Below are 8,141 nucleotides of genomic sequence, written 5' to 3'. Positions count from 1 at the left end.
TAACTCTGCGAGGGCTACAAAAAATCCTCATTCTTGCTTATATAGTAGTAAGGTTATAAATTATAGACGATATATCTCATTTTAATGTAATGAATCAAACAAATCACTAGATAATTTAATTTATTGATTATTAAATTTTGTATAACTTTGTCCCGGAAACCCAAACTAATTAATGTCATGATAAAATAAATTTTGCTTTTATATCACTTCCTACTCATGTTTATTAATTTGAGGAAACAGTTGATATACATCACCCTCAACAATTAACGTGCCATATGTTCTGCTTACCAAAGAACTTAGAATAGTAGGCCATGCATAGATAGGATCCTTAAAGTTCAAACCAAATAACGTAGTAAATTTGGTACTCTTTTTTGTCTATATTATTCGTCTTTAAGAAAGAGCTTACATAATTTTAACCATAAAAATATTTATGTTTAAGCTACCATATAAAAATGTCTCACTTAATTAACATGTCAAGTATGCTACATACCAATCCAATTATGTAGTTCTAGTAAAACATGGACCTAGTTAATTAGAGCTAGCTAGTAGTCTGAGATGGCTATTAGACAAGTAATAAAAGGCATTCAACTAATGATTTATAGCTCCAACCACCTATCGAGCTCTAAAACGTAATAAAAGACACGGTTAAAGTTTTCTTTATGACATTGTATACGCTATACTAATCGGTCTCCAAAATAGGCATCTAGAATAGAATAGGGTCTAAATCCAAATTACTCCTACTATTTGCTTGAAGTATCTTTTAAGCTTTGTATAAAAGTAAAGTGTAAATATTGTATAAAATATTTTATGCTTCATTATTTTTAAATGAACAAGAGGAGCTCTCTTAGTACAATACAGAAGCTCTTGAGCGATATTTTTATTCTGTAAACAGTTCAAATAAGTTATTAGAATGCTATTTAATTATATATCTAAATAAATAAGCAACCCCCCTTTAGTGAGTCGGTTCACATAATTCAACAAGTTATTGACAAACAGAGGAGTATTACATATGGTGTGCCCAAAAAAATAAAAAGAAAAGAAGGAGAAGAAATATATATTGGACGTGGCTTTGGAGTCTGGCTCCATTCTAAAAATCATCATCCTGAAAATTCTTATTTTTCGGTTTTTCCCAAGGATTTCAAATTATCTTAAAAGAAACAAATTGAAAAGTCACAAGGAAAATATTAAGAGAAAAGGCTTTTAATATTGAATAAATTAATATTAAAGTTACTTTAATATTTTACTGTTCACCATTTATAATAATTAAATACTCATGTCTCCATGCCCTATCACTATTAACCACGCTTAAGCATGTATGTTTAACTGTCTAACCAGAAAACAATAAATTATTTGAGCCAATCGACTCATACAGTTCTCACCCTAAGATTATATAGCCAAACCTCAACAAGCAGAAGGAATTTTTTTTTTTGGAAATTGGCTAAAAATTAATTGTTGGATACTCTGTCGCTAAATAGGATTTTTTTTTGTAATTCCTCACTAATCTGTGGTAATCTAATTCATTGCAAAATAAAATTGGTGAATTTTTGTTGTTCAAGACTTCTGACACTTATAATTCTCATATCTGAAGGCTTATAATTAATAAAAGAAACTGAAGGCTCTCGATTTATTTGTCTTTCTTAAAAGGTGATTAAATTAATTTGTACAGTGACTTAATTAGTTATATCCAGATCAAAGAAATTTATCTGTAATTCTCTAAAGAGTACACAAGCAATATTATCTTTTGATGATAACGACTTTGTACGCCTCACTATACAGTTTGTATTTTAATTATTTTTCTAGGAGTTGGTGTAGTACTATAAATGAATCTGCAGCTAGCAGTACTATATATCCCTTTAGTCTGAATTAAGAAGAAACCTAACAAGTTGTCTTCTAAAATGAAATTTACTTTATGGAGTCTAAAACGTTTCTCATTCTTGAGAAAGAACAAGAAGAAAATAAGCAAATGTCAATCTTTACTAGATAGTGCTAACATGTTTGGTCTAATCCCAGAAAGTGCTTGCTGTTCAATAAGTTCATCCCCAGAAGAGGCATTGGAGATGGCTCGTCAAGCATTGGCATCAAGAAGGCTATCATTCGAAGAAGACGAGTCATGTTCAGTTTTATCCATGGCTGGTTTTCCCTTCAAGGATTGTATAGTCTTAGCTGTGGAAACTGAGAATCCTAAAATGGATTTCTTGCATTCAATGGAGCAAATGACTAAAGCTTATGGTGGGGGAGAAATGGATTGGGATTCATGGAGGAATTACTTACTTGGTTCTTGAGGATTAATAACATGAAGTATCAAAATTTCATAGTAGATGCATTTCTTGACTTGTGCTTGGTACCTTCTGTCTTACTCTTTTAACGTGTTATATAGCAGATTATTTACTCTATTTTTTCAGGTTACTATCAGATCATACTTTTGAAAAGAGTTAGTACCTGTTATTACTAGTAACTCCACATGATGTTAATCATAAGAATATTACGAGGAACAAAACTTAAATTTAGCTATCTATACAAAAAAAATAGTAGAAAATGTGGTTTCTAGTAAATAGTAATACAAGGTAAAAATGCAATCTGCTATGGAAGGTATGATATATATTTTAGTATATGTGTAACTTTCAGTGATTTTATTAAATATTTAATTCCATGTGTACTAGCACTGCCAGATATCCATGCCGGAATTGATAATGGCAATGCAAATTTTCCTTTTGTTAGAATACATTGTACGTACATATTATTGCTTAGATAGGGGGTAATTCTTTATATGGTCATTCATTTAATTTTTTTTTTTTAGTTCCATTACTTAGTTTTATTGTTTTTTTTTTTTTTAGTTCCATTACTTAGTTTTATTGTTTTTTTTTTTTTTTTTTTTTTTTTTTTTTGGGTTAGCGAGGTGTTCAAACTGTGGAATCACTTGCTACTGAAGTACCTGTTGAAACTGTGGAACCACTTGATCAGGGACGGAGCTAAGTGTAACCGAGGGGGTTCATCCGAACCCCCTCCGTAGAAAATTACAGTGTAAATTGAAGGTTAATTTTTTTTTTTTTATGTATATATGGTAGGTGTTGAACCCTCTTGGCTTCTTCGTATGTTTATTTCTTCATATTTTTGAACCCCCTTACAGAAAATCCTGGCTCCGCCACTGCACTTGATACTGAAGTAACTAGTGAAACTTTGAAGCCACTTGCTAATGAAGTACCTGATGAAATTGTGCATGCTACTGAAGAAATTTTGAAGGAATTAGATGGACAGGATGCTGACTGTGGGACCTCTGTGCATGTTGCTGAACTGCCTGCTGGACCATTTTCTATGTCAAAGAGAGGCAAGCATTTTAATTATAAAGAAGAGTCATGTAGGATTATGTAGTTCTTGCTGAGGAATGAAAGGTAGAAACTCTTGGAAAAATGTAAAGGAGCGGGGAGGGTTGAAATCTTTGCGGGTAATTAAGATTGAACCCGCCCCACTGCCATCTCAGCTTGTGTCCTGTAAATCCACGTTGCAGTTTTATATATATACTAGCAATACATGCCCGGGAGATGCACGGGCCGAACATGTCTATTCACTTTAATTAGCCAGTTTTTAAGGTTTATAATTTGAAAATAACTTTTAAAATATTCTAATTGTTATTATATATACAAAATGTATTTTATGTACCATCACTTTAGTTGTAATTAAGAGTCTTTGAGATGGAAAGACTCGGACTTTTTTATCATTATCATGACAATGAAAGTTGTTCATTGATGTAAAAGAAAATTAGTAAGAATATGAGGGAAAATTAATATTTTGATTCTAAATTTTTTCTTTTAAATTCTTTAATATTTTATATGTATACCGACAGGTTGATATCCATTCAATTAAGTAACTGTTCAGATCCAAACATAAGAACCATTTTGGTGTATATATTGGATTAAAATATTTTTATTAAATTAATTATAAAATATATTATAATTTTTTTATATTAATTGTTACAAAGAAATCAAAATTAGAAAGATATATGTTATATCATTAATCACCAAATTTTAATTCTGAAATGAAAATATAAAGTAATACATTTTATAAATGTAAAGAAACAATAATCAAAGACTGCAAAGGAGAGTAAATAAGTAAAGTATTGACAATGAAGGAAAATGGGGATAAATGTCACTCCCTCCCTTTACTTTTACTTGTCGTCGTTAACATATCAAGGAAAAAAAAATTCTTCTTCTTATTTTACCCTTCACATTAATTATTCATTTTCAAATCATTTTCTGAGGCCATTGAGACTATATACCAATAAATATGGATATTATGATAAAATATATACTTTATTTATTAATTTTCAAAGAACGTGCAAAGTCAAAAGTGAACAAGTTATGTGTAGGAGCATTAAAATAACTTTTGGTACAAATTTGCATTGCTATTGTTCGTCCTCTCTTCACGTTTAAAGTATTGACAAAGAAGGAAAATAGGGATAATAGAAATAGAAAAGAAGATAAATATAGAATAGAAAAATAGACATATATTTTTAGTAATGTGGCCAAGTAATATGGACGAAGGGGGTACTTCATTTTTATTAATTCTTAAAGAACGTGAAAATTCAATTATAGTAATGTGGCCAAGTAATATGAGACGGAAGGAGTATTTCATTTATTAATTCTTAAATAACGTGAAAAGTCAAAAGTGAACAAGTAAAAGTGCATGGAGGAAATAAATATGTGTCGGAGAATTAAAATAGAAGTGCACACGTGTATACATGAGAAGAGAATAAATATTCAGTACTATGACATATATCCACGTGGGATTTATTAATTCTCAAAGAGTGTGAAAAGTCAAAAATGAACAAATTAAAGTGCACGGAGGAAATAAATTTGTGTAGGAGAATTAAAATTGAACTGCATATGTCTATACATGAGAAGAGAATAATATTCAGCTAGAACACGAAAAATCAAAAGTGAACAAGTAAAAGTGCACGGAGGAAATAAATGTGTCGGAGAATTAAATTTGAAGTGCATACGTCTATACATGAGAAGGGAATTAAATATTAAGTACTATGACACATGTCAACGTCATTTTTATTAATTCTTAAAGAACGTGAAAAGTCAAGTATAGTAATGTGGCCAAGTAATATGGGACGGGAGGAGTACTTCATTATTAATTCTTAAATAACATGAAAAGTCAAAATGAACAAGTAAAAGTGCACGGAGGAAATAAATATGTGTCGGAGAATTAAAATAGAAGTGCACACGCGTATATATGAGAAGAGAATAAATATTCAGTACTATGACATATATGTACGTGGGATTTATAAATTCTCAAAGAATGTGAAAAGTCTAAAGTGAACAAATTAAAGTGCATGGAGGAAATAAATTTGTGTAGGAGAATTAAAATTGAACTGCATATGTCTATACATGAGAAGAGAATAAATATTCAGCTAGAACACGAAAAGTCAAAAGTGAACAAGCTAGTAAAAGTGCACGGAGGAAATAAATGTGTCGGAGAATTAAATTGAAAGTGCATACGTCTATACATGAGAAGGGAATAAATATTAAGTACTATGACACATGTCTATATGGGATATAAAAATAGTTGGATAAAGTGTACAAATTATATAGCTCATGGTACAAGAATTTAATGCGGGTACAATTCGTGAAGCTGTTGGTACAAGCTTGGGGAGCCATGTTCGTCCCCCCAAGCCGCTTATATATAATGAAAAATTATAGCTGTATCTTGGGAGTGCAGTTCCTACTTCCTCGTAATAGAATTGACATCTCATGGTAATGACATGCTCAGTGGCGGATTTAGGATTTTCATTCAGGGTGTTTGAAAAAAAAAAGCTAAATATAATTTATTCAGGGTGTTCAAAAGTTAATAGATGCACATAAACACAGAAAATTTACCCTATATATACACTGTAATTTTTTACCGAGAGTGTTCGGGTGAACACCCTCAACAACATGTGGATCCGCCCCTGGACATGCTGTTCACTATCAGAACCTTTTTCCTTTAACTATACTCCCACGAAATAAATAAATTCCATAAAAGGGTTGAACAAGTAGTACGTATACTTGCGAAGAACATGAAAACTCACACCATTGATTGGAATGGGAAAAGAATTATCATTTGTGTAAAATGTATTAATGAAGGCCAATGCATGTAATTATGGAAACTAGTGGATAATGTTTCAGGCAGTGGCATAGCCACGTAGGGTGAAGATGGGTTATACGTTTGTTTAACACCCTTAATAAAATTTCTGATTTTGCCACATATTTCAGCTACACGGGGAAAAGAATTTACTCTTAGGACAATTCGCTTATTTAGAATTTAAAGCACATACCAAACCCTTTGTCCTCTTTCCTCTCTTCCAACCGCGGAATAAATCTCACAACAAGCACATATAAGTTCAATTGACTAGTCGCCAGGGTGAATCCAACAAAAAATAGTGCAACTAAATATGCATTTTATTTAATGATGGCGAATGGACAGTTTGGGCTGAAACTGAATGGGTCAAAATATTGAATTAATAAATAGATCATTGTTCAAACTTGTACAAAAGTTTCTTGCGTGGAGACATGTTAGATCAAGATGGGCTAAACAATGAGTCATAACCAATCCTCCGTACTCTTACCAAATTTTACTTTCTGTGAGCTGTTTGCTTTCTTATAGTTTGTTCAATTACCAAATAAAACTAATTTGATTTTTTTTTTATAGCTATATATAACTATCAAACAAAGCTTTGAGATATGGATGATCACTGATAAGATTTGGTAATCTTTAGGCTATGTATTTCCAAATTGGGAAATTATGTGTTCTAAATTTAAAAAGAAGGCCAAAATTTGCGTTGTAAATCATAAGAGAAGAGATATAGAGTAAGATAACTGACAAAATTAAGAGGTCTCATAGGTACACAATTAGCGGCAAACTCGTACTGAATTTAACCTTGATAGCAACACACCACACAATCTTCGGACATGGGTGCTTCTGGAGTACTGGTAATCTCTCTAAATTCTAAAAGACAACTTGTACTAGGTAGGCACTCCTAAAGTATCTAATTAAATACCTAAAAACTAACCTTAAAAAAAAACAAAAAAAAAAACAACACAATTATATTTTGCTAATGCTAGCGTTTAACACCAGAGGCAGCTGCAAATATGTCCACAAAAACCTGAGAAATCCTAGACATTAACTTCACTGGACGCTTGATTTTAGTGGACAATTTCTCCCACATCAACAAAACGAAACACTTCTGAGGTTGCCTTTTGATTGTTGGCATTGCAGGCTTCAAATAGGACCATGCAGCCTTTTGCACGAGCCGATTCCGAATATTAGGGAGCTGATTAGTTCCACAAGTACATGTCATTAATGGAGAATTAGATGGTAATGAGGCTAATAATTCTTTCAAAGATTCATACTTGTATTCTGAAGAAGAGCCGTCGTTTGGAAAACTGTGGCAATGGCGCACTGGTTTGATGACATGCAAACTAGGGTTTGTAGAAGGGTTCGGTAACGACTTTGTGCGCGAAACGAATGAAGAAGAGGACTTCTTCATTCTTGTTGATGCCGTATTGTAAAATATATATACACTAATACTGTAAATACTTTCACTGCTATCAGTGTATTTCAACCTGTCGCAGCATATGAACTTTCATATACTAATGAAACGATTTTAAGTAGTGTAAAACTTTGTTTACACAAGTATAGAAGAAGGTGGTATACGTATTTGTCAGGAGGAAGAAGAATGAGAAGAAAAAAAAATACCTCCTTTGGTTTGGGGTTTAATTGGACTAGAAGAATTTATAAGAATGTATGAGACTGGTAGATGTCTGCTTGAACTAGAATTTGTTTTGTGTACTATTTCTCGATAAGTATTATCTTGATAGGAAAGGTAAATGAATCTGAATCGGAATCATATCTAGTATGCGTATCAATTCAGATTTACTTCAATATACCTTGTGATATTTGATCTAGTACTAATTTAGAGTCGGATAGGTCGCTCAGGATTATAGATTAGATTCCCACACTGACAATAAGGAGGGAAATTAGGTGGTGTTTTTTTTTTTTTTTAAGTTATTTTTATTACATAAGGGGCAGGGGAAGGGGAAATGGAGGAAGAGATTATAACGTGGGATTCGAACCCTCACCAACAAAGTAAAAGTTCAGGT

This window comes from Lycium barbarum, chromosome 1, assembly GCF_019175385.1.
Source record: "Lycium barbarum isolate Lr01 chromosome 1, ASM1917538v2, whole genome shotgun sequence".
Classification (NCBI taxonomy): domain Eukaryota; kingdom Viridiplantae; phylum Streptophyta; class Magnoliopsida; order Solanales; family Solanaceae; genus Lycium; species Lycium barbarum.
The sequence above is the reverse complement of the archived record's forward strand: the minus strand, read 5'-3'. Positions refer to the sequence as shown.